The sequence below is a fragment of the Giraffa tippelskirchi genome, chromosome 8, assembly GCF_054371585.1.
Source record: "Giraffa tippelskirchi isolate mGirTip1 chromosome 8, T2T-mGirTip1v1.2.pri, whole genome shotgun sequence".
Classification (NCBI taxonomy): Eukaryota; Metazoa; Chordata; class Mammalia; order Artiodactyla; family Giraffidae; genus Giraffa; species Giraffa tippelskirchi.
Window position 1 is genome coordinate 79,549,309 of NC_137282.1, and position 25,819 is coordinate 79,575,127.

At 39.4% G+C, this 25,819-nt stretch overlaps 1 long non-coding RNA gene across 1 annotated transcript in view; it reads right to left on the minus strand.

The window, feature by feature from the left end:
* The window catches only part of LOC145518030 (uncharacterized), a 357,466-nt gene extending 341,452 nt beyond the window's left edge, over positions 1–16,014 (minus strand). The window contains exons 1-2 of the long non-coding RNA XR_014062529.1: positions 15,848–16,014; positions 13,290–13,427 (exon numbers count right to left, since the gene is read on the minus strand). This is a non-coding gene — a long non-coding RNA (uncharacterized LOC145518030). The remainder of the gene's footprint in view (positions 1–13,289; positions 13,428–15,847) is intronic.
* Positions 16,015–25,819: the final 9,805 nt, after the last annotated feature.

Here is a 25,819-nt window from a genome sequence, read left to right on the forward strand (position 1 = left end):
ACCTTTAACCAAAGAGTTAGTTTGGGAAGATACTGAAATAGTAATCAGGAATCACAAGATTGGCTACTTCAGGTTATATTAATAGGATCTGTACCTAGGTAGTAACTGACACAGCATGTCATATGATCACTACCCACTGTTTTCTCATAAATTTATGTGTGTTTTTCTTGTTTTCCTAATTTGATTATAAATGACTAACGAGCAAAAATATCTTAGATTTTTTTTAAACCAACTATATCTGTTAGTCACCCTCAGTCAACATAGGGAGTCCTCAATCGGTATCTTTTTAGCACATCTTAAAGATAATTTTGATATTAATAATGAATTTAAAACATAACTAAAAATACAACCAAACCTCAAAACAGCAGAAGTTGATATTTAGAGAGCATAACAAATTTTAACAAGAAATCTCTAAAGATGGTTTTATAGCTACTTATTTAGTTGCTATAAATTCCCCTGTATATTTTCCTGTTAGCTATTATTTAGTTTAGAATCCCTTCATTAAGTGATCTATGATCGTCATACACAATCTCATACTTAGTTTTCCATTATTAGGAAAAAGCAAAAGCATAATGTGGTTAAAAAATGGTGTGCTTAGAAAATTTTAAATGGTAAAACTAGTAATATATTTGAATTTGCAGAATCTATTAAAAAATATTAAAAGAGAAGCAACATAGGGGCCCCAATAAATTATACTAATGAAACTGGGGGAAAGATAGTAAAGTGAGAATTATAGAAATTAACCATGAATGCTGTTGCATTTAGAGTCACCTGGTAAGCTTTTAAAAATACTGATTCCTGGATCCCACCCCAGAGTAAATTAGAACCTGGTGGGTAGGGTAGTGTCCAGCGTCAATAGTTCATAAAGCTCCCAGGTGATTCCAATGTGAGCCACAGTTGAGAACCACTGCTAGAGGGAAGTGAAGTGGAATTTCTAGGTGCTTTTAAGGGTTTCAGCAAGTGATGCTATCAGTTCTTTAAATTTTGTCTAGTTTAACTGTAAAATAACTTGCTTTCAGGTTTTTTCTTTTGATGGAGCTATTATTGCACATCACCTCTTACTCAAAATTAAGGTCATTTGGGGGCTTATAAATGGAATGAACACTCTCTCTCCTTTCAGTCGAAATATAAATTCTACAACTGCTAAAGCTAAATGTCCCTCTTAATCCGCCGTTCTCTTAGCTCTGTAGGCTCCTGTCTCTCTCAGGGTTTCTGTGTCTGACTTGTCTCGTGTTTCTTTCTCCACTGCTTTCATGTTCATCCCTTCCAGTCCCAGGAGAGGCTAGATGCTCCCTTCATCACCCTCCATCATGTTGTCCAGGCTCACGAGGAAGACAAAGTCCATGCAGTTAGGAGTAGCCAAAGAACAGGATAAAGACAGACTGTGACCCAGAGAGCAGGACAGCATTGCCAACCAATATCAGAGAGAAGAGAGTGGGGGTCTCCAGATATAAGAGGAGTTTGCCTGCTGAGAAAAACACTTAATTTTAGATGTTTAAAAGTAAGAACGGTCTTTCTATAATAAATATCAGTTAGATTATAGGACTAAAATTCCTTAAGCCATCTGTAGTATTTTTAAAAAACAAATAGAAATATGCTCTAAGATAAAAATGCACAAATTAACTAAACTAGTATATTTCTTTGCTTTCAGCTGGACTGATATCAATTCAGAATGTTAATTCTAGCTGTATTAACTAGACCCTCTGACTGACAGTTACATATGGCTTATTTATTAAATAAGCAAATGACTTCTTTATAATAAACACACTCTGGGTTTCTTTGTTTGTTTAGGTTTTGAGTTTTTAGAAAACTTATTTAAAAAGCAAGGGGAGAGGAACTCTATTCAATTAAGAGACTTAATAGATACAGCAGCCAAATGCAGTGTGGAGGCTGCATTGTTCGACTCGATTCAACTATTGATTCAACTGGTTTTTTTTTAAGTGTTTTTGAGTAATCAGAGAAATGTGAATACTGACTGGGTGTTAAATGATAAAAGGAATATCATTAAGTTTGTTAGATTGATGGCACTGTAATTATAAGGGAAAATCCTGATCAATTAAATATACATAACTATTTACTTATGAACTTACATGATGTCTGGAGATATGCTTTAGAATATTCTCCAAAATAAAAGGAGAGCAGGAGAATGGGTAAAACAAAGTCAACAAATATTAATAATTGTTAAAGTTGAGTAATGGATACATGGAGCCAATTGTACTATTTTCACTACTTTTATGTTTTAAATGTTTGAAATTTCCCTAATAAGAAAATTAGCTTTAAAATAAGCTCCCAACCATAACATCCATGGAAAAACAATTTTAAAAAGAGACACTTTATGTGAAAAATGTTATAAATTTCTCTCTAGATCATTTGACCCAGAGAATGTGTAAATCAGGAAATTAAAGGAGACAGGTATCAGTGGTGTGGAATGGTGAAAAATTGCATCAAAGAGGTGAAACTGGAACCAGAACTTAAGAAATCATAAGTGAAAACAATTAAAAATAAGTAGCATTTTGATTAGGAGAGAGATTTTCTTCTCTTTCCTTTTTTTTTTTTTTTAACTTAAAAGGGTTTATTCTCTATTTCTATTTCAGCAAAAAAGAAATCTCTTTACATAAATCCAAACTATTGTTTGAGAGACATTATCTTTAATGAAGATAAAACTGATACCAACCCACAGATCATGGTATAGGAGACCCAAAATAGTTAATTTCCATGGAAATTAATAATAAAGGTATCAATAATAAAAACAATAATAAAGCAACTAGCAGCAACTGAGTGCTTACCACTTGCCAGGTACTATTCAAAGTACTTTATATACAGTTCTCCTTTAAGCCTCACAGCAACCCTATGAAGTGTGAACTATTGTTAGCACTCAACCCCATCTATCCCTTTCATACATGAAGAAGCTGAGTTCAAAAAGGTAAAAAATAACTGCCCAAAGTCAGTTGCTAGCAAAATTCAGAGCTGGGAAAAACAGCTTTAATCCAGGTCTGTTGCAACCTAAACTCCATGTCCTTAAAAATCTTATTATTCTATTCCCTCATGACATGGTAAAGTGCTCTACATATAAGGGAAGCATAAGGGATATTTGAGGCTCTGTGATTTCTGATTTTAGTGATTCCCTATTGTTGCCTGGAGTATGTGAGGGACAATCTAAAAAGGAACTATATAGAATTCCTCAGGGAAAGTGTTACAAACAAGGCAAGTACACAGTGTAACAGAAGGATTGAACCTCAGCCAAGTGTCCATCTAAGAGGGTGAAAAAGAAAAAGGAATCGTACGTTTCTCACACATCCAGAGGTGACAGAATACCAAAAACACCAAATAAATAAAACCTGAGAAGGAGACATGCCAGGGCATATCCAGCTGTTAGAATCTATTTCTACTCTAAAAGCAGGCCACTCATCCTAATTTTAAATCTCCAAATTTTTCTGTCTTCTCTTCCATAAAACATTACTTTCAGAAAACAAGCCTCTATCTAGATTTACCTAATAGGATGGAATAGAATAGTTGTCTACTATCCCCCAAGTATTTATGCTTTAAGCCTAACACACCTTGCCACCACTCCAGAAGCAATCAAAAAAAATCTCCAATCTCCTAAAGCAGGCAAGGAAGGCACATGAACTAAAGAGCCAGGGAACTCTTTCCTGGGCCCTGAAATGTGCATAGTGTTAGGGACTTGGTATACTTGAATAAAAAGTACCCTCTGGGAGCTGGAAGACCTGAACTCCTATGTCCCATTTCTGCTACTAACCTGCTACATTATCTTTGGCAAGTCACTTCACCTCTCTGGGCTCCAGATTCCTTATTTTTAAAGAGCCGGGGTATAATGAAGAATTTTATAACTCATTTATAGCTGCAGGATCCTTTCATCAAGTGATATCTTTCAGAAAAACTAACAATGTATAACAGACAGAGTAAAACTCCTCTTAAAAATTAAAAAAAAATATACTCAGAGACAATGTCGAGGGGGTCACTTCCCATGTCCCGTTATAACGGAACATGTTAAGGTGCTTCTCAGCTAAAACATTTCATGATTATAAGTAAAACCCCTGCAGCTTGAGAAGAAGGCAGGGTCCCCACGGGCAGCTGCACAAGAGGATCCCCTGGCCCCTAGATGACTGCCCTCCTTTATCAGTGAGCCTCTTCCTAAAGCAAATAAGCAAAGAATGAAATCCCACAGAAACAAGAGTCTGACGTGAGGACTCAGGGAGCCTCAGCTCCATCCATGCAAACTAAAACACACTCCAAGGAAGAGATAAGGCTTATGAAAAGGAAACTAACACAATCACTTAAAAGAATCTCAACATTAAACCGCTCAGGACAGGCTGCCAGGCTACTGGAAGGCTGCAAAACATCCAAGGTCAGGCCTGAAAGACTGCAGAGACCCAAGCCGTGATTTTCCTCTTTTGTTTCTCCTTGCCCTGGGGTCATGCTTTTTGGGGTCCAGATATATGGGGACGTGGCAAGGCACTGTACACAGCACACGTTTCTCCTGGCACTGAGTCAAGCAGGACTTCAGCCCTTTGGAAAAAGGGGTTTTGGAGGAGTGACTGAATTTAGTAAATCTGGAACTTAACATATATCAGAACAAAGTAGCCAGCTCAGAGGACCATCACAAGAAAAACATGATACCCTGTGCTTTTGAATTTTAGTTAAATAACAAATACTTTTTTACCTGAAATTCAAATTAAACTGAGCATTCTTCTTTTTCTTTTTCTCAGAAATCTGGCAACCATATCCCTTAAGGTGAAATACTGTAGCCATATTTCTAATACTCCAAATGTTTTTTAAAAATTCCTCCTTGAGAATGGCCCTTACTAGATGAAGAACATTCCTTCCAATAGCCTCTAAAAGTTAAAACTTCAGCCTCAGAGACAGGATTAAATTTCTGAAAACTGCCAAATATTATTCATAAGCGAATGAGAGTGACCAAGCAAGGTAAATCCATTTGGGGCCAAAATATGAGTTGTCTGTGACAGTCATTATTCTTCTAACTCCCTACTACACACACACACACACACACACACACACACACACACACACACACACACACACAAACATGCACCTTTGATTTACCCAGCTCCTATTCTATGTAGGCATTCTCTAACTTCAAAATGGATCCTTCCAGATTTCAGGATCTACCGAAGAGGATGGACTTCCAAAAAGCTATTTTATCAAGGTATACAAGATGGAAGCATCTTTTCAAAAATGTATTTGGCATCAAGAATATATACTTTCCCCAAGGTGATTTGGGAATCATTATTTCAGGTTTCCTGACAAAGAAACTAAGCTGATTTATTATTTAGTAGTGGTAAGGTCTACTGGGGGCTTCCCTGGTAGCTTCCCTGGAGCTGGTAAAGAATTCATCTGCAACACAGGAGACCCTGGTTCGATTCCTGTGTTGGGAAGTTCCCCTGGAGAAGGGATAGGCTACCCACTCAAGTATTCTTGGGCTTCCCTCGTGGCTCAGACAGTAAAGAATCCATCTGCAACATGGGAGACCTGGATTCAATCCCGGGGTTGGGAAGATCCCCTGGAGGAGGGCATGGCAACCCACTCCAGTATTCTTGCCTGGAGAATCCCCATGGACAGAAGAGGCTGGTGGGCTACAGTCCATGAGGTCACAAAGAGTCAGACACGACTGAGGGACTAAGCACAGCACAGCACAGCACAAGCTTTACTGAAAACTGGATTCTAAGAGAGAGGCTGTAGAAGAAAGCCAAACTAAGGACTAGAATCATAATCAAGAACTGACCACATTAAAAAAAATAAAATAAAATTCAAGCCAAACACTTGCAGAATACTTAAAGTACCTCCGTGGATAGAGCTCTGTGGAATATAATTTGAAAATACTTGACCAGCTATTACATAGGCCTTCCCTAATGCTGCATTTCTATAATTCTGCATCCGCATGTGTGCTCAGTTATGTCTGGCTTTCTGCGACCCTATGGACTGTAGCCCACCAGGCTCCTCTGTCCATGGAATTTCCAGGCAAGAATACTGGAATCGGTTCCTCCTCCAGGGGATCCTCCTGACCCAGGGATCGAACTCACATCTCTTGCACCTCCTGCACTGGGAGGAGGCACCACCTGGGAAGCCCTATATAATTCTAGTAACACATTAATATCTTCGTAATGTTAATGTCTTCATAATGAATCCAGACCGTGTTCTTGTGGCTGCCTGTTCAGTCTCAGAAATCACAGGCCAATGAGCTTCAGTCAGATTGAAGCCTGTTCTGACCTTGAGGAGTTCTCTGCAATGCAGGCAACCCCGTGTTGTTATTTTCCCTTCCTGAACCAAAGAAAGTACACACAGACATATCTTCAAGTGTCAGTTTCCTCACTGAGACCATGCCCCTACTATAGTAGAATTGTTTTGCTGAGAACTATTCAGAGTAATTTCCTTCAGTCATGATATACTCTCTATTTCTGGTAAAAACAAGGAAATCTACCAGCCTCTTCCTGGCAACCCTTTGCTACTCACAAAAGAAGTGGCCTACAGAAACAGGATGGTCATGTACAAGGTGAGATGGTGGGCGAAGGTCCCAAGAAATGAGAAAAAGCTGGTGTGATTTCGCTTTATTCTCCTACAACCCCATGACCCATTTCTGCATATGGCAAACAAAGTAGAAAGGTCCCCACCATGGAATATTACTCAGTCATAAAAAGAATGAAATCTTGCCAACAGAGAATGACAAAATACCCTATGATCTCACTTACATGTGGAATCTGGAAGACAAAACAAATGAACAAACAAAATAAAACAAAAACAGACTCACAGACACAGAGATCAAACAGGTAATTGCTGGAGAGAAGGGAGTTGGAGGAGGCAAAGAGGCAATGGGAATTAAGAGGCACAAGCCTCCAGTTATAAAGTAAATAACCCACAGGGATATAATAAACAGCATAAGGAGTATGGTCAATAATATTGTAATAATTTTATATGAGGAACAGCTGGTAACTAGATATATCATGGTGATCATTTCATAATGTGTATAAATGTCAGACTAACATAATACTGCACATCAACCATATTTTCAATTTTAAACAGGTTCTGAAAAATGAGATAATAGCAATAAATAAATAAAAGGGCATATTCAAAGATGATACAGCAAATCTAAAGCTAGAAGTAGGCCTCTTAATTCCTGACCCACTGTGACTTCAACTTCAAGAGTGAACTGTGACAACACAAGACATTAATGTAAGCGGAAAAAGGAGAAGGGAATAGAGGAGTTGCTAGCCTTGTTTGGAGAAAATATAGAGAAGACACAGGTCAACACAGGACAGAAGCATTGGGAAAGGCTATGTGTGTGAAGGAGGATTCATTTGATTCTGTTGCTAATATTCTGACTCATCTACACTGGTGGGGTCCGCTCCTCTTTATCAGTATGTCTCAAGCAATTTGAGAGCAAGAATCATATTGTATGCAGAGGACTCCAGGCATAAATATTGTTATCCCAGCTTGTCCTCCAGGCCCTCTAATTCTGCTTTTTCATCCCTGTTCTTAACCCCTTTCCAGTTCCCTAGAGATAAATTCTGAGCCAAGTATCTTTACTTTTCCTAATGGCATAAGCTTTGTGACCAAGAGTAGTAGAACAGAGCCCCGGGCACTCTATGAGATAAGGTGAGTGTTTAGTGGTTAAAATAAATGTCCATTGTGCCTTATTCTTCCTTCCAGATCTTATCAACTTGGAAAATAATGCCCTTCACGCAATGGCAAAGAAAAGTACAATGCAGTCTTTAATCTGTCCTTCAGTGTTTATATATGAACCATTTGGCACCAAGTGAGCAAACAGGGGTTTTGTTAAGAGGGGGGAAAGTTGTCACTTTCACACAATGCATCTGAGCTGAGTGATGTGATGTCACTACTGTCTTAAGGTAGGAGTACCCACTAAGAAATTCTAAACTTCTCTTGCTTTTATTGGCTTCAATAGCCCATGGTTGAACTGCACGTAGCTGAGTGATTCAATAGTTCACTGATGTATACAATCCTCATGATCTACAATGCATTAGCTTTTAGGACTGGAAGTTTTCTCAGAGATCTAGAGGTGTGGGTGGGAGGTGGACTGGGCAAGGGGCAAGAGTGAGAAGTGGTTCATTTACACAGCAGATCTGCTAGAGCCTGTGACCTGAATCTTTCTTGAGAATATAAATATGCAGTTGATATTTGGTTATTCTCTGGCCTACTTAGTCTCTAACTGCTCCTTCCCTGGAGCCTTTGTTTGCTTGCCTAACAACAATAAAAGCTCCCAGGGAAATATTCCATCATAGTGCCAGGCCCTAGCTATAATAACTACATACATTTTTCACAGTAACCAGTTAACCAGCACCTTGTTGTTGTTGCTGTTGTTTTTCAGTCACTAAGTCATGTATGACTCTCTGCAACCTCATGCACTATAGCACGCCAGGCTCCTCTGTCCTCCACTATCTCCCAGAGTTTATCAAATTCATGTCCATTGAGTCGATACCATGTGCCAGACTTTGGATTCTTAGAATAATCCTATGAAATGGGCATTATAATCCTCACTCTACAAACAAGAAAACCAAAGGTACCAAAGCAGATAGTGGCAGAGCTGGTTTGAGCTCCATCTAACTAAAAATCCCAGATACTTATCGTTAATCTACACTTCTCATGGCATTTCCATAATAAGAAAACATCTGTAGTTTTGATTACCTATATATCTCTCAAACTTTAGTGATTCCCTTCTATTAAAATGTTTCAAGTTACCTTTAGCATTATGTATCTTAGTAATTCTTTCAGAAAAGCAAGAGATAGAAATGTCTCTAGAAGTGCTGCAGTCCATGGGAGTCACAAAGAGTTGGACACAACTGAACGACTGAACAACAACAAGAAATGTCCCAATGACTGACTATTTTTTATTTGTCCTGCTGACACACTTCCTCCATTTTCTACCCAGCATGATGCCCTGGATTTCAGCCTTTACAGACTACATCATTTCATTCCCTGCCTTCTGCCTTTCTACTAGGTAAATCCAACTGGGTTAATGGCATGGGAGGCACTGGATGGAGGCCAAAGGAGCAATGAGAGTATTAATGATAACAGTGTTTTTCTTGGTCTTATCATCTTAGCATCACTGGACACTGGAGAGGTCCTTCAGGTTAACTGGGTTTGTTTATAACAGCCTATCCTCTGACTTTCTTCTAGAACCACAATTATTCCCTTAAGAGCAGAAGTGCTCCCTTCCCTGACCAGTCAGTTTTAGGGGTACTAACTTCTCCCCACTGTTGTTAGCCCCAAGGTGCTTCACTACTCCTTGTAACTTTCCCTTAAACTTGTGTAAATAGTTCCTAAATTAAACTTTCTTCAGTTGCTCCATTTGAGATTCTCGTGTATTTGCTACAGAGATTTGAACTAATACAACCTGAGCTCTAAAATCTCCTTGATGCTTTGGATCACTGAAAAAAATATAAGATGTCTTTTCTTGCATAAATTCACACATTCAATCCACAAATATTTATTGAGCACCAATAGCATGCAGGGCTTCCCTGGTGGCTCAGCTGGTAAAGAATCCACCTGCAATGTGGGAGATGTAGGTTTGATCCCTGGGTTGGGAAGATCCCCTGGAGAAGGGAACAACTACCCACTCCATTATTCTGGCCTGGACAATTCCATGGACTGTATAGTCACAGAGTCGCAAAGAGCTGGACACGACTGAGCAACTTTCACTTTCAATAGCATGCCAGACACTGGGTTTACAATGGTGACCAATGTGCCCACTGCTCTCCTGCAGCATAAAATAGAGCATGGCAGATAAATTAAAATGATAATCACACAAACTGGGGGAAAACTACAATTGCGCCATGTGCTTCTGAAGGAGAGGTACGTGGCTTGATGAGGACAAACGATAGAGGTCAATCCAGTTAGGAAAATCAATGCCTGCATGAAAAAGGAAAATATGAATATATATCCACAAGACAAATAGGTGTTTATTGGACATAGAAGGAAAGAAAGTTCATTCCAGGCATAAGCTGATGGCCAATAAAGGTGTGACCGGAACAGAGTAAGTAGGAGAGTGCCTTAGGAAATACCAAGCTAACAAGCTTCACAGATCATATTGAAAACTTGTTTTATTCCTCCAGTTATAGTGTAGAGATTGGATTAGAAAGCCAGAGGGAATTGAACAAAGACCATGTGCAAGTCTGTTATTCCAATTGACAAAGTGAGAAATGATCTAAACGGTGGTAGGAAAAATGGATGGAAATTGATAGATCTGTCCCTCCCTGGAAGATTTCAGTGCTTGGTTCCTTATATTTATATTAATACAACTGTCTGAGGGTAATGACTTTTCAATGAATGGAAAAATGCTGCCTTCTCATTGTGGGATGGAAGTCAAGAAACATTGTTCTAGGTCTAAGCAAAAGGATGAAACTCAGTGATGCAGCCAATACACAGGCTTAGGATACAAAACTGCCTTTCCCTCTAACAATCCTCACTGCTTAGAAATTCCATGAGAGGGAGAGACTAGAGACCTGAGAGACCCAGAGAGGCCTGGGTTTCCATCTTGGCTCTTACACTAACTGTGCAGACTATAAAGTTATTTTTCTGATCTTTACACTCCTTTTCTACAAAATGAGAACAATTTAAGCACTTCATAGGGCTGTTATAAGAATTAAATTGGGCAACGTACATGTATAAGTATTCCATAGAAAACAGAAACAGAGAAAACATATATATATATATATATATGGAAATTAAATATATATATAAACTTATATATATATATATATAAACTTACATATGCATTACATAATATTAGATATGGCAGATTTCAAGGCTGATTGACTCAGCAGCTTAATTAATTTCTTTCTGACTTTCTCTTCTGTGCCCTTTGATGTGTTAACATTATATTGAGCTGGCTCCCCTCATGATCTTAAATTAGAAGTACCACATTTAAAGAAAGAGACAATTAGAGGCAGAAAGGGATATCTTTTTCACTATTGCCTACTTAAATGTGAGAAACCTTTACCAAACAGCCACAGACTTAATCTCATTAACTAAAACTAGAATAAAGACACACGAGGGCAGGAATTTGTCTGTTTTGCTTACTGATGTATTCCCAACACTCAAAATAGTAAAGATTTAACAACTATTTGTTGTTTGAATGGACCACATGCCCAACTCTAATCGGACCAGTAGTAAAGAAAAGGGCATTGGCACTTTTCTGTAAAAGACAAGATAATGACAATTTTAGGCTTTATGGGCCACATACAATCCCTGCACCATATACTTCTTGTTTCAACACTATATATTCTGAGTTCATGGGTCCTCCAACAACACGCCAGGGACTGGATGGCTTGCAGACTGTGTTTGCTGAACCCTAGCTAAGACTAATCATGTGGGTGAAATGGATGTAGTCAAGCACCAGGGTCAGTAGAATAGGTACAGCACTCAGCAGGGTCCTCAACATGTGAAAAACACTCAATAGATGTTTCCTGCCATTGTTTTTTGATGATACTATCATTTTCCTTATTCTTGCTATTCTAGCATAGCTGGACTCTAGAGACCTCTGCTCTGTGATAAACCTGCCACAAAGAGTTTAGTGCCTTTAACCCTGGACTAAAGCAGCATCTGGGGTAAGAATCATGTGAGTCACTGCACAGAAAGACACATTGTACAAGAATAAGATATAGAAAACAATAAGGGTCAAAAACCTAGATCCACAAAATCAGGAGAGGATGTGATAGGTGTTTTATGGTGGAAAAAAATGAGTTCGATTCCCAAATATCAGAAAATTCAAAGTCAAAAATGTAAAATTATAGGGCTTCTCTGATGGCTTAGTGGTAAATAATCCACCAGTGCAGGAGACACGGATTTGACCCCCACTCCTGGAAGATCTCACATGCCTCAGAGCAACTAAGCCCATGTGCTGCAACTATTGATCCTGTGCTCTAGAGCCTGGGAGCCACAACTACTGAATCCAAGTGCCATAGCTACTGAAGCCCACACGTCCTAGAGCCCATGCTCCATAACAAGAGAAGCCACTACGATGAGAATCCCACATACTGCAACTAGAGAGTAGCCCCCTCTTGCCACAACTAGAGAAAAGCAACAACAAAGACCAGCACAGACAAAAATAAATAAATAAATGAAATTCTTAAAAATGTAAACTAAGTTCCTTTACCATTTGATAATCTTCAATAGATGAATAGGCAGTAATCTCACCAAGGTAAAAATCCTACATGTTATTTTTTGTACAATAGAACTTTTTTCCCAGAGGTCATTGCTACAACATTTAAAAAAATATATTGTTTTTAAGATTTATAGCTGATCTGTCATCTTCATTGTTTTATATTATCTGATCTTCAATAGCAACCCACTGACGTGGGGAAGAATGTTATCATTATTATCCCTAATCAGTGTTGACATTATAAATTTTTACCAACCAAAATGGTTTAGGACCAACCACAGCTTCCTGAAATGGAGGGGATCCTTAATGTCCCCGGCTGAATACCACATTAACTCTCTTGTTACTGAATCATGGGAATATGGGGCGGATCTGAAAGGAGGGGGACAGATGGAATGGCTAGTCATCAAACAGTACAGAAGGATTTCAATATTTTAGTAGGCAGTATGGCTGTAGCAGTGTGTTCCAGGAAACTATTAGCCCTGCCTACTTTTACTGAATAGGAAAGAAAAAAAAAAATAAAAGACTTTTCTAGGAACTTCTAAACCAGTAAATGGCAGAGCCTGGATTCAAAGTTAATCCTTAAGGACTTAAATCCTCTACTATTTCCTCTCTGCCACTCCCTGTCTTTACTTTTGGGTTCTTTTTCACATCCTGTGGACTACCCAGTCATGAACTCAGACCGGGGGAAAGAATGTCAGACTTGGAGATAGAAGATTTATGTTTAAGTCCTCCTTCTGCTGTTGATCAATTGTGAGACCTTGGGCAAGTCACCCGATCCTACAAGACTGTTTCTTCACTGGGAAAATTGCAGTAATCATGTCTGCATAGCAAGGCAGCTGAAGAAAAGCTTTGTAAAATATTAACTGCTACTCAGATGTTAGCCACTCATGCAATGTACAGATTGGCAGTTCTCATCTTAAAAACGAGAATGTTGGAACTGGAATTTTTTTTCCAGATGAGAAAACTCAGACTTCTGAGAGATTAAATTACTTGCCCAAAGTCACACAGCAAGTGATAGAGCCAGGGCTAATTTCAAAGATTTTGAATTCCAATTCAGGGAATTTCAGCTGGTTGGTCTCCAAAATCACATCATAGACTGCCTACAAAGATGGAAATGTGAATGATATTAACTTACAGTCTCAGCAATATTGAAAGGCCTTTGTCATCAACTCCTTCCAAGTCTGCAAAAAGGCCTGCTTCTGGCCCACTGATACAACTTCTGTAGTTCAGGGCATACTTTGTCAACTGCTAGGTCACTCCAGGAGCTCTGGACCTGGAAGAGAGGAAAATCGTGTTAATGATACTATTTCTGCTATAGATACATCAAGCAGGAGACAGCATGGATAGGGATCTTGTCTATCTTACCAGGGTCTGACTCTCAAGCCTCATTTACCATAGGCCGAAGGGGTCATATTTGCTGATGCGACAACCTGAGAAGAAAGAGTTATTCTCAACTTAAGAAGATACACCAGAGGCCATAAGTTGCCTCAAAAAGACAACCCTCATTGAAAGTCAAATGCATATTCCTCATTCCCAAACCTCTAGGTAAGCTGAGGAAAGCAATGTGGTTTTGTGATATAAAACTGATTTTTAAATAGGTAATGTTCGAATTTGTAAACCAAGTCTTCCACTTACTAGCTCTGGGAGTTATTTGCATCACTCTCAAAATGTCTCCCTCTGTCTCCCAGGTACGTAATAGGGTACATTTTCCTAGTTTGCCTACAGTTGGGTCAAGTCATGTAACTAACCTTGACCAATGCATTTTGAGAAAAAGGGCTTTATGTCACTCAGAGGCCAAGTGTTATTTCTGGTATGACACTCTCTCGAGGTGTCTGTTCTACTGGTACAGCAGTATTTGTGATAGCTGCTGCTCTGCAGCCTGGCTCCCTGAGGATGACAAGCAGGGCCCTTCTGCTAACTTAGTATGAACACATGAAACAAGCAAAAAATAAACCTTTGTGTTTTAAGTCACTGAGATATAAAGGCTGTTTATTACCACAGCATAATCTAGCTGATCCAAGTTGGTATGTCATCTATATGATTTTTTGTAAGCTACTTATCCTTTCTGAGCATGAATTTCTGGTGTTTAAAATAAGGATACACATTGTTTCAGGGTTGGGAGGATTACCAAAGGCTCATGTAAAGTACCTCACTGCTCCCAGCACATATTTAGTCCTCAAGCAATGTTAGCTATTTATATTATCAAAACAGTCAGGGAGAAAAGTCAGGTGGAATCGAGGTATCCTTAAGCAAACACAGTTCACAGATTCTACTAAGCCAGTCACCTAGATACCGAGCTTTGGCAGCCAGATCAGCCAGCTAGAGGGAGGCCCTTGAATGCCTCCAGTCACTCATTTATTCCTTCATTTTCTAAATATACAGTGAGTACCTGCTATGTGATATTTTACTGTTCTGGAAATAGAAAAAAAGTTTCACCTCTCATGGGCTTTGTCTATACCACCTAATGCATTTGAATGACTGATTATCAATCAAGTTATCTCACTGTATCCTCAGAAAGAATAAGAAATCTAGAATTTGATTCTTTGCATTTTGGGGACTTTTTAAATTCCTTGGAGATATTTTCACATGTATTAACATATTTAATCCTCACTGCACTCTTACAAATAAGAAAGGAAGTGATTACTATATATAGCCACTAGTAGGGAAACAAAGGCTGGGAAAAGTTATTATTTTGTTTTCATTAGCATCCCGCTCCTCAGTGACACTGTCAGATCTAGAGTCTGCAGTCTCAGATTCCTCCTTCAGAGTCTTTTTTTTTTTTTTAATCCTGAATTGACAATAAATAAACTTGAATTACTGTTTTGTCCAGGGATACTCCTAAACAACACCTATAATATATTAAAATGCTGTTGGTGAAGTACAAGAATAGAGTTGTTCTATAATAATAATAAACCACCACAAATAGGATACTAAGCAGAACTAGCCAATACCAAATTCTGCCTACTAGTGGATTGAATTTCAGGAAGTACCTACTTCATAACTCTATGAGTGGACAGGAACCTAAGCACATATCTAATGTAGGAACTATTGCCACACTGGTACAGTATGTAATGATTTAAAAAAATGCAAAAGGCTTCCCATGTCTTTTATTAGAATAAATGTCCTAGAAATCTAGGCCACACCTAGTCTCTCATAAATAGCTCAATATTTCATTTTAAGCCCATGCCTGAAAATCCAATATGTCAAGGATCAGTTCAAATGTCATCTTTTTAATGAATTCTTCCTGACTGCCCTATCAAAAGTAACCTCCTGTCATACTTTTTGTGTATCTTAGTCTCGTACCTACTGAACCCTAAAGTCATATTCAGGATGACAGAGAAACAACCAGATTAAGCTGCTATCCCATGTAGAGGAAAGATGGAAAATAAAATAAGAAATACAGATGGAGAAGTCACTGAATGCCAGACTAAAAAGTGAGATTTTCCTCTATAGGCAAGAGTAGCTGTTGGGAAACACTTAGTCTTTTCAAAATATAAATAGCATCACATGACCACTCTATACCTTTTCCTAACTGATGCATAAAACTCTGAGGTGCTTTTAAGCAGTGTGTGTGTAAGACACACACTGCTCTTACAGGAGCTGAACCATGAGTAATCAAGAACAGCCTTGCTTTCAGCATCTCCTAAGTGAAATCATTAGGACTCCTCTCCAACAGCACTAATTCCAACTTACCAACTGTGTTTGAAGGAAGTGGTCCCATCTCACTGGAAGCCTATCCTGACAGAAGCTGTTGCCCCAAACCAACTTGCTGCAACTATCTGGCTAAATTTTTGTGGAGCCAACTTTTTAAGCAACTGTTGCCATTTTGTATTTTCTGTTTGTTCCAAGAGTCACTTCCCGATAAGCCCTACAGAGGTCTCTCTAGCTCTCAGTCTTCCAGAGCTCCTCTATGGTACATCCACTATAGCACGTATGCTGTTGTTTAGTCAGCTAAGTCCTGTGTAATTTTTGGGGGACACCATGGACTATAGACCCCTCAGGCTCTTCTGTCCATGGGATTTTCCAATCAAGAATATATGTGCTACTAATTATCCCTTCTTCACTGTTCTTGATTTTTCCCAACTATTCTGTTATCTACTGTGAGAAAATCACCACTTGTTAGCCAAACTTCATTTTGTGCATTTCCTATAATAGTGATCTTTAAATTTCTGGATTACTAACCCTTCCCAAAATTGAAAACTATATACCCATTCACACATTTTAAAATAATCCTCCAAAATTTTTCACCAAAAATTTAAATAATTGCAAAGGGTGATATTTCCATCGTATTATAAACAGCATTTTAAAACAACTATTGCATCCCTTTATAAGTTTGTTCAGTGAAATCTAAATACTACAGTGACTTGATACCCATCCATTTGAAAATAGGTAAATGAACACTTCTTTAACATGTTTACTTTGTTGCTTTTATTTTTGGTCATCAGAATATGCCCCTGTAGAATTTATCTAAATGAACTATATATCATTATGTTTTACTGATCACCCTATCATCATTGTCTCTAACAAAAATACGTATGTTATCTGAAATATGTATTTATGTTTTTAATTTCTTATATTCATAATTCTCTTATGTTTATAATTTCTTCTAGATTGAGTGAGTGAGCCATTAAAATAATCAGCAGTACAGAACTATTCCAAACAATATAAATATATTACAAAGTTTGATAATAATTATTCAACACGAAAAGTAAAATTTCCCTGGACACATATCTTTCAATAATATATAAACATAATATATATTACATATTTTACAAAATGCCTCATAAGAAATGTAGGGCTAAAGTTGCAGCAGGAAGACCATCAGAGCTACAACAGTCTTTTACAAGATGAGGAAGACAGTAGCAACCTCCTTGCTTTATACAACAGCTCTGCAGCCAGGGATTTGAAAACCTCTTAAACTGGGCCTACTCTTTCCTTTCTAGATTCTTCTTTCACAATTTCCTTTACAAAATGCTCTCCTCTGCCAATACATATTTTTCTAATTTCTGCTTTTTGTTTTATATCTCCCCAGGCAACATAGTATAGTAAGATTTGGAAATGGTAGGAGGTGTGCTATTCTTTTGTCAAGCAATAGAAAGATGATTTTAAAAGGAAAGATTGAGAAAGAGAACTGGCATCCACCCTAGCCTGATCAATTTTAGAAAACAGTAAATATGGAGCTTTAGGATTTAGAAACAAATTCCCTAAATCTCTCTCACCCCACTCAATATTTTGAAGAGTTTCTGTGCATACTAGGGGTCCAAATAACCCAGTTTACTGACAGCTGGTCTAAAAAGTGTAGATATTTGAATTTCAAATGGCTCAACTGATGGGTGTTTCCTGGATACAAAACACAAACAAACAGGTAGAAAAGGGAAGTAAACATTTATTGAGTCTAGACTATGTGTCAGCCACTGGACTAGGTTGTTTCATATACATTAACTGATTTCAGTTCTCACATTAACTCTGATAGAACGATGGTGTATGAGCTTCCTTCACAGCCCAGCATGCAATTTTATCACACTCTTTAATTTCTTTAAAATCAAATTTGGTTCAGCCCCCACCTGAGATGGCTAAAAAATCAGCCACTACTTGATTCCCTCTTGACTCTTCATAGCAATCCCTCACTTCCAAACAAAGCTCTGGGTAGTAGTGGCCTAGGGGGAGAAGGATGCCTAATCTATGGGAAACTGAATTCCTTCAGGGACCAGGGAGCACAGAACACAAAGACCTGGATATAGAAGTGAGCAGCATGTAAAGGAAAAGGAAAATTACCTTTTAGATTTCCCACCTTTCTATGACAGTGAAACAAAACAAGATAATAGGTACACCTCAGTAAAAATTTCTGGTGGCATGCTTACTCTCATCTATATTTTAAAAGTGAGAGAACTGAAATTCAAGGAGTTTAAGCAAGCTGCCTAAGGAAAATAGACAGTCTTAGGAATAGCTGTGACTTAGAATGGCTTTTTAGTGAGTATTTGTGGCTAGACCTACAAGTGGAGCGCTTCCTAGGTGGTGCTAGTGGTAAAGAACCTGCCTGCAAATGCAGAAGACATAAGAGACATGGGTTCCAGCCCTGGGTTGGGGAGATCCCTGGAGGAGCGAATGGCCACCCACTACAGTGTTCTTGCCTGGAGAATACCCTTGGACAGAGAAGCCTGGGGAAGTCCATAGGGTTGCATAGAGCTGGACACAACTGAAGTGACTTAGCACAAACACACACTATAAGTGGAACACTGGAGCCTTGGTGGGATCCGTTTGCTCAAAGACAGACTATAAATGAGATGTTTGTGTATCCAGTGCTATCTACTTTTCTTGCCTCCTCCATTGACGTCTGTGCTTTTGATTGGCAGGAAAGTCAATGACCCGCTGAGGTCATTCCACTGAAAAACTTACAGCCAACTGGAGTATTTATCGAGCATCTTTTATGACAGTCCCTTTTGCCATCCTATAGGGGACTTTCTAAGAGATTCTGGTCTGCTGTGCTTCCACCAGAGGGTGTGGAAGAGAGGCAGTCCAAAATTTGATATACAGATAATGAAGCCAAAAATTAATTGAGATACCCATTTCTTTAAATTCCAAATCCAGATATTCTCTTTCTGATTCTGTCGGTGTTCACAGAGTACAATCAACACCATGAACCATGACCAGAGCCTTCACAGTCCGGCTCTAAGAGATCCTTTGATCAACCTCTCCCTCTCCAACTCCCAATGAAAAACCATTTACCTTTATACCCTTCCCCTAGGATTAGTCACTGTAACCCTCAGTGACTAGTCCAGGTTCAATGTTGACTCAACACTTGGCTTTACTGTCTTCTAATCAGCCCCTCACTATGACCGGAGAGAAACATTCTAATGTCACAGAAGTCAGTCTTTCTAAGATTTAAGACCTTTAATACACAGTTCTTCAGAGAAAATCTCATCAGTGACCTCTTTTTTATTATTTCAATTCAAAATGTATTTTAAAACAATTGCTATCTGCTTGATGCCATAAGCCATATGAAAATAAAACACATGCCATAGAGTTGGGGGTCTAAAATGTAAAAGAGGAGCAACTGAGTTTATTAGCAGCAGAGACAGGGTTTTCACTCTGTAACCCTGGAACCTGGACTGATGGGTGATACTCTGAAAGTGTTAAACGAGTGTAAACTGAACTGAATCAAAGTAAATCTAAGTAAGTCAAATATAAGGAGATGCAAGGAACCGAGAAATAAATGGCAGGCTGATGACCAAGTTAGAGAAGGTCTTAAGGATGGGAGGAGTCTGGTCTTGAGGGACAGGTAGGTGTCCAACACAGAGAGGACATTTTATATCAAGCAAAAAACAGAAATGAGAAAAATGCGTGTTTTCAGAAGAGGAGAGCATTTTGTAAAGAAAATTGTGAAAGAAAAATCTGGAAAGAGAAATTTAGGAGGTTTGGCTGCTGCTGCTGCTGCTGCTGCTAAGTCGCTTTAGTGGTGTCTGACTCTGTGCGACCCCATAGATGGCAGCCCACCAGGCTCCACCGTCCCTGGGATTCTCCAGGCAAGAATACTGGAGTGGGTTGCCATTTCCTTCTCCAGCTCATGAAAGGGAAAAGTGAAAGGGAAGTCGCTCAGTCGTGTCTTACTCTTAGCGACCCCATGGACTGTAGCCTACCAGGCTCCTCTGTCCATGGGATTTTCCAGGCAAGAGTACTGGAGTGGGGTACCATTGCCTTCTCCTAGAAGGTTTGGGGAAGTTTTCAAATCCCTGATTGAAGGGTCAGGACTTTCTCTATGTGCTGAAGGGTCTTTCAAGAAAGCAGAGATGTTGCTACTGTACCTCTGCATCTCGTAAAAGACTGTCATAGCTCCGAAAGACTTCCCCTTCATTTACTATGAGATATTTTGTAAAATGGGTTTCCCTAGTAGCTCAGTTGGTAAAGATCCTCCTGCAATGTAGGTGACCTCGGTTCGATTCCTGGATCAGGAAGATACGCTGGAGAACGGATAGGCTACCCACTCCAGTATTCTTGGGCTTCTCTGGTGGCTCACATGGTAAAGAATCTGCCTGCAAAGCAGGAAACCCAGGTTTGATTACTGGGTGGGGAAGATCCCCTGGAGAAGACAATGGCTACCCATCCCAGGATTCTTGCCTGGAGAATTCTAAGGACAGAGTAGCCTGGTGGGCTACTGGCTAAAGTCCATAGGTTTGCAAAGAGTTGGACACAACTGAGTGACTAAGACATTTTGTAAAAATGTAATAAAAAAACTTTATCACTAAGGCTAGGAAAAAGATCTGCAGCAGTTTGTGTACATGTGCTTACTTTGGAGAGAAGCTTCAGAGTTATTGCAAAGAATCAGAGGATCCATATTCACAAACTGCACTATCTGTAAAATACATAAATAATATCTCATGTAGACAAGTATCATTATGTTCAAAATGTATATGGATATAGATATTACTGGTATTTAAAAATATAAATTAGTCTAAACATGTTACAATTTAGAATAACTCTTTGCTATTATGCATTTTCTCAGTTTGATATGGCTAATATCATGGAAGGCTCTGTGAGTACTTTGTTACTGGAGAAAAGTTTTCAGCCTCAGAAATATTCAGGACCACTGTATTGAGGAAAATTCTTCAACATGGGATCTTATGGGTGATCATAATCCCAGGATATGAATACACACAGTGTAAAGAAGCAAACTCTTCTTCTCTGAAATTGTCGATTCAGGGATTACGTTCATGAGAAGAGGCAGCCAGACATATCAGCCCCAAATCCTCTAGTTCAAGAATCATTTTCTATTTCAGGAAAGTAGGTAAAGAATAACTGGTTAATTGTTGGATAATTATCTTACAATGCAAAAGTAGGAGAAATGCAAAAAAGTTGTCTGAGGAGGCCTTAAAAACAGCTATGAAAAGAAGAGAAGCAAAAGGCAAAGGAGAAAAGGAAAGATATACCCATTTGAATGAAGAGTTCCAAAGAATAGCAAGGAGAGACAAGAAAGCCTTCCTCAGTGATCAATGCACAGAAAGAGAAGAAAACAACAGAATGGGAAAGACTAGAGATCTCTTCAAGAAAATTAGAGATACCAAGGGAACATTTCATGCAAAGATGGACACAATAAAGGAAAGAAATGGTATGGATCTAACAGAAGCAGAAGAGATTAAGAAGAGGTGGCAGGAATACACGGAAGAACTATACAAAAAAGATCTTCACTACCTAATCACAATGGTGTGATCACTCACCTAGAGCCAGACATCCTAGAATACAAAGACAAGTGGGCCTTACGAACAAAACTAGTGGAAGTGATGGAATTCCAGTTGAGTTATTTCAAATCCTAAAAGATGATGCTGTGAAAGTGCTGCACTAGATATGCCAGCAAATTTGGAAAACTCAGCAATGGCCACAGGACTGGAAAAGGTCAGTTTTCATTCCAATCCCAAAGAAAGGCAATGCCAAAGAGTGCTCAAACTACCGCACAATTGCACTCATCTCACACGCTAGCAAAGTAATGCTCCAAATTCTCCAAGCCAGGGTTCAACAGTACATGAACTGCAAACTTCCAGATGTTCAAGCTGGATTTAGAAAAGGCAGAGGAACCAGAGATCAAACTGCCAACATCTGCTGGATCATTGAAAAAGCAAGAGAGGCCCAGAAAAACATCTATTTCTGCTTTATCGACTATGCCAAAGCCTTTGACTGTGTGGATCACAACAAACTGTGGAAAATTCTTCAAGAGATGGGAATACCAGACCACCTTACCTGCCTCCTGAGAAATCTGTGTGCAGGTCAAGAAGCAACAGTTAGAACTAGCCATGGAACCATAGACTGGTTCCAAATTGGGAAAGGAGTACATCAAGGCTGTATATTATTACCCTGTTTATTTAACTTCTATGCAGAGTACATCATGAGAAACACTGGGTTGGATAAAGCACAAGCTGGAATCAAGACTGCCAGGAGAAATATCAATAACCTCAGATATGCACATGACACCACCCTTATGGCAGAAAGTGAAGAAGAACAAAAGAACCTCTTGATGAAAGTGAAAGAGGAGAGTGAAAAAGTTGGCTTAAAACTCAACATTCAGAAAAATAAGATCATGGCATGTGGTCCCATTACTTCATGGCAAATAGATGGGGAAAGAGTGGAAGCAGTGAGAGACTTTATTTTTGGGGGCTCCAAAATCACTGCAGATGGTGACTGCAGCCATGAAATTAAAAGGCGCTTGCTCCTTGGAAGAAAAGTATGACCAACCTAGACAGCATATTAAAAAGCAAAGACATTACTTGGCCAACAAAGGTCCATCTAGTCAAAGCTATGGTTTTTCCAGTAGTCATGTATGGATGTGAGAGTTAGACTATAAAGTTGAGCACTGAAGAATTGATGCTTTTGAACTGTGGTGCTGGAGAAGACTCTTGAGAATCCCTTGGACAGCAAGGAGATCCACCAGTCAATTCTAAAGGAAATCAGTCCTGAATATTCATTGGAAGGACTGATGCTGAAGCTGAAACTCAAATAGTTTGGCCACCTGATGCTATGAACTGACTCATTGGAAAAGACCCTGATGCTGGGGAAGATTGAAGGCAGGAGGAGAAGGACGATAGAGGATGAGATGGTTGGATGGCATCACTGACTCAATGGACATGAGTTTGGGTAAACTCCTGGAGTTGGTGATGGACAGGGAGGCCTGGCGTGCTGTAGTCTGTAGGATCGCAAAGAGTCGGACACGACTTAGCAATGAAATTGAACTGATCTCACAACTTAATGGGAGATAGAAAAGTGAGAGGAAACATGAGCGCCACCACTGTGGCAGGTTGGTTGCACTAACGGCCTTGATTTTTCACATATCCAAGGCCCTATAACTCTGGTCCTATGACTTGCTTTCCCAACAGGATGTTCATAGAATGACATGTGTAGACACTTCAAGACCACTTACATGCTTCTGCTTGTTGCTCTTGTCCTCTGCCATGCATTGAGATGGACATGCCTAGGATAGTGTGCTGTAGCAGGAGCAAGAAATGAAACAAAGAAAAACTCCCAGCAGAGGTCACCCCCAATTAACCAATAACTAGCCAAATCCCAGACACGTGAGCAAGCCTAACCAAGATGGGACACAAAGCTGTCCCATAGCTGGCCACAAGAGTGAAATCAGCTAAAATAACCCAAGTCCAGATGACATTAGCTTTACCCTACAGGCTCATGTCGGAGAAGGCAATGGCATCCCACTCCAGTACTCTTGCATGGAGAATCCCATGGATGAAGGAGCCTGGTGGGCTGCAGTCCATGGGGTCGCTAGGAGTCGGAGACGACTGAAGCGGCTTAGCAGCAGCAGCAGCACAGGCTCATGTGCAAAACAAATGTTTACTACTACATGTTAATGAAGTTTGTGGTTATTCATTATGCACTATTATTGTTTGTCAACAAAGGTCCATATAGTCAAAGCTATGTTTTTTCCAGTTGTTGTTCTTCAGTCACTCAATCTTGTCCAACTCTTTGCAATCCCATGGACCGCACCATGCCAGGCTTCCCTGTGCTTCACCATCTCCCGGAGCTTGCTCAAACTCATGTCCATTGAGTCGGTGATGCCATCCAAACATCTTGTCCTCTGTCGACCCCTTCTCCTCCTGCCTTCTATGTTTCCCAGCATCAGGGTCTTTTCCAATGAGACAGCTCTTCACATCAGGTAGACAAAATATTGGAGCTTCAGCTTCAGCATCAATCCATCCAGTGAATATTTAGGGTTGATTTCTTTTAGGATTAACTGGTTTGATCCCCTTGCAGTCCAAGAGACTCCTAAGAGTCTTCTCCAATACCATGGTTTGAAAGCATCAATTCTTCAGTGCTCAGCCTTCTTTTTGGTCCAACTCTCACATCCATACATGACTACTGGAAAATCCATAGCTTTGACTATACATACCTGGTTTTTCCAGCAGTCATGTGCAGAGATGAGAGAAGAAGAGAAGAGAGAAGAAGAGAGACAGGAGAGAGGGGAAGGGCGGGGAGTAAAAATGCATAACTGCTACCCCATCACTCTGACCTCAGAGGGCATTACTGTTTTTAGACTCAAATGGCATAGCATAGCCAAGATCAAGTTTAAGCATTCAAATAAAACTGTTGCTGAAGGTTCTCAGGTCACCAAAGGAAAATAGAGTAATATGAAGCAAGATAATCTATCTTCCAGAATATCTCCTGCTGTGTTTTCCAAAATATCTTCTGTGAGAGTGTCTCTTGATGTGGCCCCTCTGACTCCAGATAAAAGTGAAAAGCCTTTTCTCACTGCTCGGTAAGGCCTGCAAGCCCATCTCAAAGTCCAGATTCACAAAGACACAGACTTAAAAGAAGCAGGTTGTCTCCCTGTCTAAGAGCTGCCTCCCCAAAATTAGGAGAATCAATGTCTAGTCAGAACAGTCATCTCTTCCACAGATAGTGAATTCAAAGATCTACCTCCCTTTTAGAGGGGGACCCCAATACCTAGTTATGGTAGCATGGTCCTAAAAAAACAGCTGTGTCAGAACACAATACAATAGTTCATAGGCCTATACAAGATGTGTGAACGGGCATGGGGCACTGGGGAGATGAATCCTCAGATAAAAGAGAAAAAAAAAGTGCTCATGGAGCCTATGTTATATCTTTTACCTTCAATGCCAGGTCCCTTCTCTCCTTACCATTTGCACTGTTCAAATTCGAACTGGTGCTCTAAGGCCACCTCATAGTGTCTCTTCTCTGAAGTTTCCTCTGACTGCTATTCCAGTTCAAACTTCTGTAGGCATTTGTCCATAGAATAATCACATAGAAGAGGGGAAAAATATAATCCTGTCACTCAGAATCCTAGTTATGCCATTCATGTTCTGTAGAATCTTGGAAAAGTTGCTTACTCCATCTGAGCTTCAGTTTCCTCTTCTAAAAATAAAGATGGCAATAGAACCTACTTTGAACAATGAATAAGTTATCTATATAAGTGCTTGGTACCACGTGGTATATAGTACATATTATTGGGTTGGCCAAAAAGTTTGTCTGGGTCTTTCCACAACATCTTATGGAAAAACCCAAATGAACTTTTTGGACAACTGAATATTATTATTATCACTGAAATAATTGTTTTGTAGTATGTGATAGTACTACCATAATATCTGGCACATAAAAGTGAAATATTATTTTATTATTATTGAAGCATTTTATGTGTATATTTTTTACTTTTCCTTTAAAGACTCTTAATTCACACTGAGTATCTCTTTTTTAATTAGTCACTTACCCATTCTGTCTCCCCACTGGGAGTCTAAGCTCTTGAAGACACATTGTTCCAAAACATCTTATCTGTGGAGGGCAGAGAAATTTGAGGTATTCATAGCTTCAGTGTTATTTGCTCTCTGGTCAGGAATTGCTAACCTCCCTCCTAATGAAAAAAAACACCACCCTTGAATGCAAGTCCAGCTGTGCTGCTCTGCAGGGGTAAGTGAACTCTTGGAGGGACACATGGTCTCTTTCCCTTAGCAACCAGGAAGAATCTAAATTAATGTATTGAATCTCCAGGATTCCCTAGGCAGGCCAGACACATAGAAAGCCTGGAGAGGGACTGACATTAAATGAGCTGTGATGAAGAAAATAAGATCTTCTTACCACATTAATAAATATGGCAAATCCCAGACAGCCTGGGTGCCTAGGTCCTGGGCAGAAAATGTTTTAGGATTTTTTTTTTCC